The following is an 11,811-nucleotide window of genomic DNA, read 5'->3' on the forward strand; positions in this document are numbered from 1 at the left end:
CAAGATGTTACACAAAATGGCAGAGGGCTGGGGCTGGGATGAGGAAAAATAAAAAAACAAGTAGAAAATTTAGGCCAGGTGTTGCAGCCATGGGGCTCCATTCTAAGATGGAAACTGCAGGTTGAGTAAGTCCCTTCTTATTACTGCAGGTATCAGGTTGCACACCTAAGATTCTATGATAAAAAAGCAATGGCTGCTTTCTCCATTGTTTGGGAAAATAAAGTCTGGCTTGTAACCCAGATCTGTCCCACACCTTAAAATGAAACATACAGATTCCTGGGCAGAGAGCAGACGTAAAGAGAAACACAGCAATGCCAGTAGTTAATTTTGTTCAATGTGCTAGGTAAAAGAGTCAACTGAAAGCATATAGTGTAATGTTACCTGGTGGTTGGAGGAGATGCAACCCTCAAACTGCAAAATCCATCTTCAGATGATCTTGCTCTTGACTAGATTTGGTACTCTTCAAGGCACATAAAAAGCAAAGGTAGGCATATTAGGTCATGAGTGAAAGCTCTGAAATCGACAGTTGGAAAATACCGTTATTAGGAGGACTGACCAAAAAGAGTATGGGAATCTTTTGAGTTCTCTAGAATTCAGTAATGCCCCTACACTAACATTCTGCATAATGCAGGCATAAGCCATGGTTGCCTTTGTATAGTCAGGCAGGGGATATCCACAGACTGAAGCCCCTGTGGTCTATAGTAATAGAATGCCCTGCGGAGGTGCAGCCAGCCTCTGATAGTATGCACAGTACAGTATGCATTTCCAGTTATGTTATTTTGCAAACATTTTGAAGGGGAAATTCTTCCTCTAAGAAGATCAAAACTGCGTGCATGACGGGTGCTTCCAGATGGGAGTTTTATTGTGGAATTGGTGCTGCTAGGAATGGAAAGACCTGCCAGTTTCTCAGTTTCTTGTTTTCCCAGTGGTAAATTCAGCTCTGCAGCAATTTGTGGTTTTTTTTAATCCTCATGAAAATTCTTCAGCATTTTAGTGCAAATTTCTCCTAGTAAAAACACATTTTTGTATGCAGTTTTGACTAAGGTACACATTTTTGCAAACAATTTTCCCAATATAATGCACTATTGCATGTTATTTTCACTACTATATTAATGTTCATGCACATTTCCCCCTAAAATATTGTTTGGTAAACATTGTTTGGTTGGAGAACTCCATCGCAAAATTCAGACAAGTGTGAATTTCAAAGAATGGCTCTGTTTCGGTTTTTGTATTGTTTCAGAAAATGTGCATTTGACAGATTTGGCTTTAAAAGAGAACCAAATCAAATTTATCCCCCATCTCCCAGTGCTGTTCGTGCTCAACAGTATTTCATGTCATCCACATGACACTGCTATAATCAAAATGCCAGCCCATAAAAAAATCTAAAAAGGCCAGCCTGTTTTTTTCTTCATTTAATCTGGATGCACTCATTCCTTGGAAAACCTGAGAAACAAAAACAACATGTTAAACATCCACACTCACTGCTGGCGTGGAAGTATGCTGGTACATTATTTTGCCAAGTGGCTTGTCATCTACGTGGTGATGCTTTGGCTCGTGGCCTCTATCGCCACATTTCCATGCTCCTCATTCAAGAACATCCTAGCCATTTTGTTTTTGCATGCCTAAATGATACACATTTGTGTATTGCCACATGCTGAAGGCATGTCCAAATTTCAATAACCAGAAATTTCAACAATCCATTTCATCTTCATAATAATCCTGGGTGGTATGGTGGGCTGACCAAGATTGCCCAGTGAACATGGCTGAGCAGTGGCTTGAACTCAGGAACAAGTTCAACCCTCTTATTATCACTGATTCTGATTGGTGATGCCCTGAATTAAGGGTTAGGCAGAGGACAAGGATTGTCTGTGAAGCTCAGCTTTACTCCAGAACTTGCAATTGTTTAGCAGGCTTTTGGTTCTTAAATGTATGTATGTTAAATCTTTGTAAGTCCCTTTGAGACTCTTTTGTAAAAAGCAATTAATAATAATAATAATACACCAGAAAGGACATATAATCAAATTATTTATTATTTATAGTAATATAAGTCCTATTTATATTAATACAAGCAAACAACAACAGTTCTGGAACTCAATCCATGCAATTTATTTTGTCCCATCTGGATAAAAGGGACAAAACATTGTCATTGCATCTCAGGGTTCCATGGAGATGAGCTATTTAATATTCATAAAGCTTTCCACACACAGATGTTAAAGAAAGACTGGAGTGATTAATTGATCAGTCGCTGTTGAGCTGGCGTGTAACTGGAGAATTACCTTTGTTGAAGTAGCTTCAGAAGCCATCAGAAGGTTTCGTCAGGAATTTAGTAAATAAAAGATTCCCATGTCTTAATGGCACAGTAGAACAATTGTCCCCAGTTCTTCAATAATTTATCTTGAGAAATAAAGAAAGACAAAAATGTAAGTTGGGATATTTGTATTTCAGCATCCTTTGAGTGAGAGATTTAGAGAAGATGTGTTGTCATTGTGACACCTCCATAGCAGCAGCTGCAAAAGTCAAATAGTAAAGGGTGATGTGGGGGGTGGGTGGGCCTGAAGGAGACCTCAAATGTAAATTGGGGTCTTCTTGAAGTTAATGGGGTTTCATTGTCATGGCTTCCTCCAAAGTGCCAAGGAATGGTGGTAGCTTTGTTGAGAACCAGTTAACTTTACCAGAAGTTCCAACTGCTATGTAACAAATAATCAGGTTTGAACCATTTGGTTCTCTCCCCCAAATTTCCAGGAATTGTAACTGATCATGGTACATATCCCTAAGCTACCTTCTCCCAAACATTTGGTAGATGAGTCACACTCTTTGTTTCTCTCTCTCTTTTGCTAAAGTGAAGCTGGTATAGCACAGTGGGGAGGAGAGCCTGGCTGGGAGTCCAGAGTCTGAGAGTTCAAATCCCCGCTCGTGTTTCCTGGGTGTCAAGGGCCAGCTAAAGATCACCCCCACAGTGAGTAGCTCAGGGGTTATGTGCCCTGCCACCTGTGCAGCACTGGGCAAGCTGCATAGTCCCAAGGAGCCCAGTTGCCCCTCAGCTGGCAGTTGCAGACAAGGAAGGGGCTGGCTTGTGCAGCTGTGGCAAGCTGAGCAGGCCCTCGCCAGCTGGGGAGGACTAGCCTCAGAGGGAGGCAATGGTTAACCCCCTCTGAATACCGCTTACCATGAAATCCCTATTCATAGGGTCGCCATAAGTCGGGATCGACTTGAAGGCAGTCCATTTCATTTTTATTTTTTTTTGCTAAAGTAAAATTGAAGGCACACTTCATTCTTACAGACCCCCCTGCACACTTCATTTTTTTTAGAGTGTGCCAAAGTGAGAATTACCCACCACGAGTCCCCACTTACGTTTCTGCATGAGTCACTTTTTTGTGCCTGCCCCTTCACTTGAAGGAGGCAACCTCGCAGAAGTGACTCATACAGAGCTTGGAAAAGTTACTTTTTTGAACTACAACTCCCATCAGCCGCAGCCAGCATGGCCACTGGATTGGGCTGATGGGAGTTGTAGTTCAAAAAAGTAACTTTTCCAAGCTCTGCGAGTCATACATCGTCTCAAAGGCAGACACCTTTGAGGGCTGGTAACTCTGCTATTTGTATCGTGAAAGGTGGAATGCGCCAGCATACCCACCACAGAGAACAGGACAAAACAACCCACCCACAGTGGAGCTGATAGGAGAACGAGGCAAGCTGGGATCAGTGCATGTAAAGGTACAGGAGGCAGCCTTTTCTATGGCTAGTTCACAGAGCCTTGAGTTGTTTCATTAACCTATTTATTTCTCATGACGCACTAGCAGTTTATGCATGGCACACCAGCACATAGTTTGGGAAGTTCTACCCAAGGCATATTACAGAACTATAGTTCCCAGGAATAAGGATGGATGAATCTGTCCATTTTGATTTCTCTCAGCTTCTCATTTTTCCAACATTAACTTCAGTTCTCTGCTTTTGTGCAGCAATTTGCAACTTTTTTTAAAAAAGAAGATATTGGCATGAAAACTCATCAGCATTTTAGTGCAAATTCCTCCTAATGTACACATTTGTGTATGCAGTTTTCACTTAAACTTGTTTTTGAAAGCAATTTCCCCTAATATAATGCATTTGTGGTTATTTTTTGTATGAATGCATGCATTTTTACACACAATCTTCCCTGCTACATGCATTTGTGTATATACATTGTTTGGTTGGAGAAGTGTGCATTTCAAAGGAGAATTGTGTTTTGATTCATGTATTGGTTTGATGAGTACAAACTAAGTAGTCATTAAAATACAAACAAAATCAAATTCCTCCCCCATCCCTACCCAGGAGCTCTTGGTTCGGAGCAAAGACCGTTGAACTGACTAAAAACTGGTTTAAAACTGTGGTTTCAAGAGGCAGCTTGTAGCTACATTTTCACACACACACCCTTTTTCTTTTTTTGCTACTCTTCTTTCATCTTACTCATTTGCAGTTGCTTCCAAAACTTCCAGGTACAGATAATAAAATACAAAAACAAGGTTTTCTGTTCTCTGATACCATGTGATTGTGTCTCCCTGAAAAATTACATATGAATCTGAAAATATAATTTTTAGGTTTTGCTAAAGTAAGCAAACTCTTTCTCTCCCTAATTAAGTGCTATCCTTGTGGCCTTGTGTCATAGGTGTAAACCAGGGGAAAAAAACTCTGGACAGGAATGCTGGTCTCAGTCCTTTTAGCTATACCCTATAAGCACTCCCTTCCCCTGGTATTTGTCCATGTTCTGTCTTTGAAAGTACAGGAAAATATTATATAATAAAGAAAAGTATCTCTGGAGATAAATAGAGTGGCTTTGCCTTATTACAGAGCAAGCACTCACAATTAGAATTCTGTATATATGTTACAGAACATATAGTTAAATATACAGCATATATGTGTGTGTGTATATATATATATTAAAATGAACATTGTAAAGTGTTTTTTTTAATCAGAAAGAAAGAATCTGTAGCAGGAATGGGGAACCTGTAGTCCTCCAGATGTTTCCAGACTACAACTCCCTTCATCCCACACTATTGGGCATGCTAGTTGGGGCTGATGGGAATTGGTGTCCTCAACATCTAGAGGGGAAAATGTTCCCCACCCCTGCTTGAGTGCTTATGCTGCATGCATTGTTGGCAGTGTAGCAACAGTTCATTTGACTCCCAACATATAAGCCTATCTCTTCCTGTGTCAAATTCCTGCCTTTTCCTTGGAGTTCCCCCTCTCCTTCACCCTGTTGTGTTGTAAAACCTGTGATCACAGGTAGCTGCCATTTGGATGTAACCCAGGTTGTAAAATAGCTTGTAACTTTTACTAGAGTTTATATATTAATTTATTTATTGACAACATTTCTATAGACCACCCAGCTAGCACTGTTCTCTTGGCAGCTCACAATATAAAATAGCAATAAAATCAAGGTTGTGATTGACAAGAATTGTTGACCCCCAGGCAATATCCAAACCCACAGTTTCCTTTTCCTGCTTGTCTCACATCAGGAATTCAGTAAATATATAGCTTTCAGCAGCATAAAGAGTACTTTGTACAGGACTGGGACTTGCTTCTGAGTAAACATACATACAAAGATAAAATTTATAATATGCCATTTTTGCAAGTAATTAAAAAAACCCTGCATGTACACTTTTATGCCTACCAAGATCCTGCTGTGATCTTCTGTGATTTCCTAAATGCAATACCATACCAACCACAACAAAATTCCTATGAGTAAGATAGAAAACACAGCATTGTTCTTACAAGAGCAGAACAAGTACTAAGGAAAGCACACCTTGAACTTGGCCTGGTAGCAAATTGACAACCAGTGCAGATTTCAGAGCAGAGGTATGATGAGCTGACAGGGTCTCACTAACGTCAGCAGTCATGCTGCAGCATTCTGCACTAACTGCAGCCCCTGGGTCAGGTTGTGCTGCATGAGGGTTTCTGTGACCTTGGCTGACTGGCTGCCAGGATTTTTAAAATTTTGGTTACGAACCCTGACTGGTGGTGGGATGCTGAGTTTTTTATCTTATTCATAGGAATCTTGTTGTGGTTGGTATGGTATTGCATTGAGGAAATCACCACTGTCTTTTGTTTTTCTTTTTCTATTTGCATTTCATTTACCTCTGACCTCACTCCCTTACATCCATAGAAGCAACAACAGTGGTTCCATGTGGTCAACTTAACCCCCTTCAATCTATTGATGATGCACCTTGTTATTTGCATGATGGTTTGATTCTTGCCCAATAGTGAGAAAAGAGAATTCACATACTGGGAACTGTGGCTTCAATTGCTGTTGTTCCCAATCTACTGCCTGTGGAGGTAGACCAAACCGTGTGTGTTTTCTCTCTGTCAATAATTACTCAATGGAATTGGATTGGCTGTTAAAGTGAGTTTATAGCAGCCCGCAGAGTAGGTAGGAAAGAGTAGAGTATCTTGTAAACTCTGACTCATTTCTCAAACTTCTCTCTGCAGTGAAGGATCAAGTCTGTAAAGATGTTTGGAGCAGCCACATTAAAAGGCAGACAGGCTTTCCAGGCAGGGGGTTGCCAACCCTCTTTGATACGGATATAGTTGCAGAGGATCCCTAGTCAAGCCTTACCAACACCACAATCCTAACCATATCTACTCAGAAGTAAGTCCTGTTGAGTTCTATGGGGCTTAGTCCCTTAATAAGTGTGTTTATTGCAGCCTTCAGGGCATCCATCTTTACTCCTGAGTGCTCCCACTGAACATCTCCACAACACCAGGCTTTCTTCTTACAACAGCCTTCCAGTGACTGGCCTGGCCTGAGGGCACTTAAACCCTTCTTGCCAGAAACAAGTAGGCTGGATTAAATGTTCCTTACCCAGGCTCCATAAGTAGGTGGGAAGGGATTATCCTATCACTTCAGATGGACCTGGAAACACCCTCATTTAACTAAGATTTCTATCTTAATTTCCAATCAGATAATTTTTTTGTTTAAGTGGTATGCTCCAAGCAACTGTGGTTGATGCTTAATGTATCATGCTTAAAGACATCACTAGAACCCACCCCGGAAATCTCAGGATTTGGGATGCTTATGACTTGGCAACCCTAACAGGAGGTATATTTTGAATTTTGTGCCCTAAGCAACACAATTTCTTGGAGAGAGAAGGGAAACTATTCCTAATACCTCCTGTGTTTCAGCCTGATGGGGTTGTTCCTCAGAATCAGACAAGACATTTTCAACAGCAGGGTCCTCAACTGGAAGAAGAGGATCTTATACCACCTGATGTTGGTCCTTTATTCTCTTTTTCAACCCACTTTCTGAAAAATTTTCTGGACAATGTGACGAATCATTTACCTGGATATGTGGTAGACCATTTCAGGTTGTGGGAAGAATTGCCAGCACCACAAGTTGGAATGTCACCCGGTTCAATGCAATAAATCAGAAATCATAAAATCACAACAAATTTTACTCAGTATGTTTTTATACATACAGTAAACCATTTGAAAAATAAAATATTCAAAATACAAAAATTTTCCAACTCAGTAATAAAATATTTATTGCAAGATAGAGAAGGATACAACTACCCATCCATAGCCTAGGTAAATAACAGTCCAAATTGCTGCTGTTGTTTTTCTGTGGCAAATAATAGAAATTGGTAGATTAACTGCTCCAGAGTGGATTATATTTCAGGCTTGCTTAAATCAGGGTTCATGTTCTTAAAAATTGAAATATTGCATTATTTTAATGTTAATATTTTTTGCATCCCCTCTTTATAAACAGGCTACATATGACAAATCGCTATTTAGTTTTTAAGAAAATGCTGTGATGAGAAATCCTTCAGTAATCATACAATGACATGGGAAACAGCCATAGCTTATTGGCAGAGCACACGCAGAAGGCCCCAGGTGCAGTCCTTAGCATCTCCTGAGTGGATTAAGGAACGCTCACAAAACACTAGCCTACTGCTTCATGAGGAGTGCACACCCATCCAGAACATGCTGCAATCTAAAGCTAATAACAAATATAGCTATACACAGTACTGTAGTGGCAAATCCAGAAGTGCAGGGTCCCTTTACAATACTGATGCCACGCCCCCTCACTTGTTTGCTCTCTGTCATCATTCCACACTCCTCAGTCCTTCCCAAGCGTGCCTTCTCCCACAACAACAGATGTTCCTAGAAGCCAGTCAGTGTGGAAGGGAAGTATGTTAGCTACTGAGAAGACTCTTCTCAGCGGCTCTCTTACCTCCTTTCTCTCTGATTGGCTCCAATCAGCAGAAAAGGACAAGGAAGCAGAAAGTTCTTATTGGTGGCTAACACATTTCCTTTTCATGCTGATTGACTTGCAGGATGCTGGAGATGTAGGGACTCTGCTCCCCCAAAAGGAAGAGGTCTAAGACCCCCTGAGGCTCTGTACAACTACACCCCTGGCTATGCATGGGAAAACATTAGAAACAAAGGAAGTGGCCTTATACAGACTGGGTTCAAGATGCTGGAACCAGAATAGCTCAAGGAGTATCCTTCCTCCATATGAACCTGACTGAGAATTTCATTTCACTTTGGAGGCTGTTGCTTTGGTCTCCTATGGTCAGATGTACAGCAGGTGGCCACACGATCTGGAACAGCTTCTGTCTTTGACCCCAGCACTGTCTGCTATCAGACAAGCATCAGACCATTTCAAGGCGCTTTTTCAGAATTTTGTCATTAATTTTGGGTGTAACTGCTGTTTGGGTCTCTTGTGTGGGTGCTTTTCTATTTTCCTGTTTGATTTTGCATGGAGAGTGGGGGTGGGGATGGAAGGCAGGCAGGCAGGATTTTGTGCCATATGTTGGTAGGAACTGTGGGATCAGTGGCCGGGGTGTCAAGTAGGAGAGCAGCACACCACCAATCAGCTGTGTGTGTGGGCAGAAATAGCATTGAGTCCAAAGATACTGCATTGCCCCACAATTCTGCAGTCTTTGCCCCTGAACAACTCCTCATTTCCAGGGCATAGATTTTTATGGGGAGAAATGGCAGCCCCGTGGGCTTCTAGGCGGTTTCCCCCCCCCCCAAACCCAATGCTCCTGGAAATGAGGAGTTGCTCACGGACAGACAGATTTCAAATGGAGGCATGTCTGACAGTCCACAGTTGTTCAGCAGCAGCAGGCCTGCTGAGGTTGGAGACACCCTGCTGCGCCCAGAACCAAGGGAGGGAGCAAGAGAAGAGGAGGAGGAGGCCCAGCCTGAGCCCAAGCACTAGGCCTCGCTGGCTCCACAGGCAGTGGCAGGAGGTGAGCACATGTGGGCAGCCTGGGCCTGCCTCTGCCCCTAACACAAGCAGTGGGGCAGTGTGCCAAAGCTGGCTCGCCCACCTACACTCCACCTACACTCCACCGCTCCCTCTCAGGAACTTTGTCTGAGTCATCCCTTCCAGGAAGGAACTGTGTGATTCCCCCCACCCTTTGCTGATTCTCCAGCTCCTCCTTCCGTCCCAGGAATCAAGTGTGAATAATTACTTTGAAAGACGCGCTGCATGCTAAAGGTTTCCCCTGAGAAAGCTCCCCACACAACTGTTCCCATAGGCCCCTTCAGTTAAATTGTAAAAAAACCCAACAACGTTGAAATGGCAGAGGGAAGATGGATAGGGAAGCCCTTGTCCAATTCCTCCAAAGCCCTTAGTTACTAGGAATTATATATAATATTTATGGAGAAAGAGAGGCACATGCAAATTTTATGCAAATTTACACCCCATGAGCCTGTGCCCTCGATCTTTTAAGTACCTACCAGCATCTGACAGTTGCTTGGGAAGATTCAAATCAGGGAAAGCTCCATGTCCCAGTCTAAATTAAGGATCCAGCAACTGGTTTAAAGAAAAGGAAATGTCTAGTTTGGCCCAGAGGTATTTCTCCTCGCAGCACTATTTGGGCATTGCTGGGAGAATGTCATCATTGTGTGTTGTTGCTTCTAAACTGAGCAAGGAGGAAACAGTGCACAAAGGGACAGTAGAAACGGAGGGAACAGAGATATAATAGTGCAGAGAGATTTACTGGAGGGGGGCAAGGAGGAAGCAGATGAAGGTGCAAAAGAAGAGAAAGCTATAGGCAGTAGTGTAGTGGCAAATTCAGAAATACAGGGACCCTACACGTTAGTCACAGCTCCCTCCCCCCCTTTTGCTGCTGGATTCAGAATGAGAACCTTGTTAGCGCCTTCTCCCACAACAGACATCCCTAGGACCCAATAAGCATGAAAGTGGAGTTACCGTGGCTGCCTCACCTCCTTTCACTCTCATTAGCTCTAATCAGCCGGAAAGGATGAGGAAGCATCTTAGAAGACTCTTCTCAGTGGTTAATACATTCCCTTCTCATGCTAATTTTTTAAACAATGTTTTTAACCTTTTTTGAAAAGATGTCTTGAAAGCTTTTTTTAAAAAGTTTTTTAAGAAGTTTTGTTTTAATGTATTTTAAAGTGTTTTTATGATGTTTTAAAGTGCTTTTAGTGCTTTTGTTTGCTGCCCTGGGCTTCTGCTGGAAGGGCAGGATATCAATCAATCAATCAACCAATCATTGGCTTGTAGGATACTGGAGACATAGGGACCCTGCTCCCAAAAAGGTAAAGGGTCTTAGACCACTGAGACTCCAGACGACTACACCCCTGGCCATAAGTTGCAAGAAAACTGGTGGGCTGAGGCAAGGAGGGAAAAGGGGGTCAAAAAAGGGGTGCAGGGAGAAAAAGAGGAAGGTGGCAGAAAATGGGGCTGCAGAGAGACTTGCGGGTGAGGAAATAGACGATAACTGACAGTGGGGTGTGTGCAGACCGATGGTGGTGGGGAGAGAAAGAGAACGCTCCCGGTGGGGTGAAATGAGAAAACGAGACCGTTGACGGGATGGCGGAGGTTCGGAAGGAGCTACGTTGGTGCAGAGAAAGGCGAGCAAGGGATTACCAGAGAACAGGTTAAAAAGGAAACATAAACTGCAACAACAACAAAATGCCTTTCTTCTATTAATGCAGGAGCGATGCTCCTCTCCCGAGTTAATAAACTGCAACCGTGGCCCTCAAAGTGATTGGAGTTGCGCATCCCCGCTCTGGCCGGGGAGGGAGGGAGCTGAGGGACGGGCTGTGGGGGGGAGGATCAATTTTGCAGGGGGAGGGAGAGGAGGAGGAGGAGGAGCTGCTGCCGCCGCCGGGAGCCTGCAGCTGGGCGCGCGCACACACACGCTGCCTTGCCTCGGCTCGCCCAGGCTCCTTGTCGCTTTCCCGGGTGGTGATCCTTAACCAGCAGAGAAGGCAAAAGAAGGTTCCTCTTGCCTGCCAGGAAGGATTGGTTGATGGCCCTGCAGTCGAGAGGCTGGGAGGTAAGTGTCCGCTCTCGCCACCATCGCCTCTTTCATTCATTCCTGGCTCGCCGCGCGAACAGCACGAGCAACTGCGGGATCCGGCTGCGGCAGTGCAAAAGGGACCACGGCGTTTCCTCCTCGCTGCTTTGGCAGCCGCGGAGTTGTTTCCCAAAGTGACGTTTGCGGGGCAGTTACGGGCGCTCATTCATTCGCAGCAGGTACAGAGAGTGGCTGTGTGTGCGCGCATTTGCCTTTTGTATCGAAACCCAAAGCACGCTGCAAGCGAACTGCGGCGAGAGGCAAAGGGCAAAACTTTTTCAGCAGCTCATCTGCAAACCCGAGAGGGAGCTCGGCCGCCCTGGGCTCCCAGCCGAGGCCCAGAGCTTGTGGGTACAGGCAAGGAACTCGGTTTGCGCAGAACCTGCCGGGCTTCCCCGCCTCCTTGCAGTTTCTGTGGACGGAATCAGTAACATGAGGAGGGCCACTTCTTACTCTGACAGGACATCAAGGTTTGCTGTGCCTCCATTTTGCGTGGACGTTTGTG

General features: G+C 43.8%; 1 protein-coding gene and 1 long non-coding RNA gene across 5 annotated transcripts in view; one reads left to right on the forward strand and one right to left on the reverse strand.

Moving 5' to 3' along the window:
- Nucleotides 1–380: 380 nt before the first annotated feature.
- LOC133383285 (uncharacterized) lies at nucleotides 381–9,878 on the reverse strand. Its single transcript, XR_009762236.1, has 3 exons — nucleotides 9,718–9,878; nucleotides 2,277–2,394; nucleotides 381–460 (listed from the first exon to the last, which is right to left on the reverse strand). It is a non-coding gene; the product is annotated as an uncharacterized LOC133383285 (long non-coding RNA).
- A 678-nt stretch (nucleotides 9,879–10,556) lies between these two features.
- Nucleotides 10,557–11,811, forward strand: part of PRAG1 (PEAK1 related, kinase-activating pseudokinase 1) — a 57,132-nt gene continuing 55,877 nt past the window's right edge. The window contains exon 1 of one of the 4 annotated variants that reach the window (XM_061635537.1): nucleotides 10,557–10,705. The gene's annotated coding sequence lies outside the window, so the exon portion shown is untranslated. Of the gene's footprint in view, nucleotides 10,706–11,095; nucleotides 11,286–11,379; nucleotides 11,486–11,572; nucleotides 11,777–11,811 lie in introns of those variants that run through there. The other 3 variants (XM_061635502.1, XM_061635511.1, XM_061635520.1) reach the window with 3 other exon arrangements.

The sequence above is a fragment of the Rhineura floridana genome, chromosome 1 (assembly GCF_030035675.1).
Source record: "Rhineura floridana isolate rRhiFlo1 chromosome 1, rRhiFlo1.hap2, whole genome shotgun sequence".
Classification (NCBI taxonomy): domain Eukaryota; kingdom Metazoa; phylum Chordata; class Lepidosauria; order Squamata; family Rhineuridae; genus Rhineura; species Rhineura floridana.